Here is a 1,119-nt window from a genome sequence, read left to right as displayed (position 1 = left end):
AAGCAGGGAGACAATATACAGCCTTGACGTACTCCTTTTTCTATTTGGAACCAGTCTGTTGTTCCATGTCCAGTTCTAACTGTTGCTTCCTGACGTGCATATAGGTTTCTCAAGAGGCAGGTCAGGTGGTCTGGTATTCCCATCTCTTTCAGAATTTTCCACAGTTGATTGGGATCCACACAGACAAAGGCTTTGGCGTAGTCAATAAAACAGAAATAGATGTTTTTCTGGAACTCTATTGCTTTTTCGATGATCCAGACGATGTTAGCAATTTGATTTCTGGTTCCTCTGCCTTTTCTAAAACAAGCTTGAACATCAGGAAGTTCACGGTTCATGTATTGCTGAAGCCTGGCTTGTAGAATTCTAAGCATTACTTTACTAGCGTGTGAGATGAGTACAATTGTGCAGTATTGTGATCATTGTGATCATTCTTTGGCATTGCCTTTCTTTGGGATTGGAATGATAACTGACCTTTTCCAGTCCTGTGGCCACTGCTGAATTTTCCAAATTTGTTGACGTATTGAGTGTAGCACTTTCACAACATCATCTTTCAAGTTTTGAAAGAGCTCAACTGGAATTCCATCACTTCCACTAGCTTTGTTCGTAGTGATGCTTTCTAAGGCCCACTTGACTTCACATTCCAGGATGTCTGGCTCTAGGTCAGTGATCACACCATCGTGGTTATCTTGGTCGTGAAGATCTTTTTTATACAATTCTTCTGTGTATTCTTGGCACCTCTTCTTAATATCTTCTGCTTCTGTTAGGTCCATACCATTTCTGTCCTTTATCAGGTCCATCTTTGCATGAAATGTTCCCTTGGTATCTTTAATTTTCTTGAAGAGATCTCTAGTCTTACCCATTCTGTTGTTTTCCTCTATTTCTTTGCATTGATCGCTGAGGAAGGCTTTCTAATATCTTCTTGCTATTCTATGGAATTCTGCATTCAGATGCTTATATCTTTCCTTTTCTCCTTTGCTTTTCACTTCTCTTCTTTTCACAGCTATTTGTAAGGCCTCCTCAGACAGCCATTTTGTTTTTTTGCATCTTTTTCATGGGGATGGTCTTGATCCCTGTCTCCTGTACAATGTCACAAACCTCTGTCCATAGTTCATCAGGCAC

The sequence above is a fragment of the Bison bison genome, unplaced genomic scaffold (assembly GCF_000754665.1).
Source record: "Bison bison bison isolate TAMUID 2011002044 unplaced genomic scaffold, Bison_UMD1.0 scf7180017864387, whole genome shotgun sequence".
Taxonomy (NCBI): Eukaryota; Metazoa; Chordata; class Mammalia; order Artiodactyla; family Bovidae; genus Bison; species Bison bison.
Note: the sequence above shows the minus strand (reverse complement) of the source record.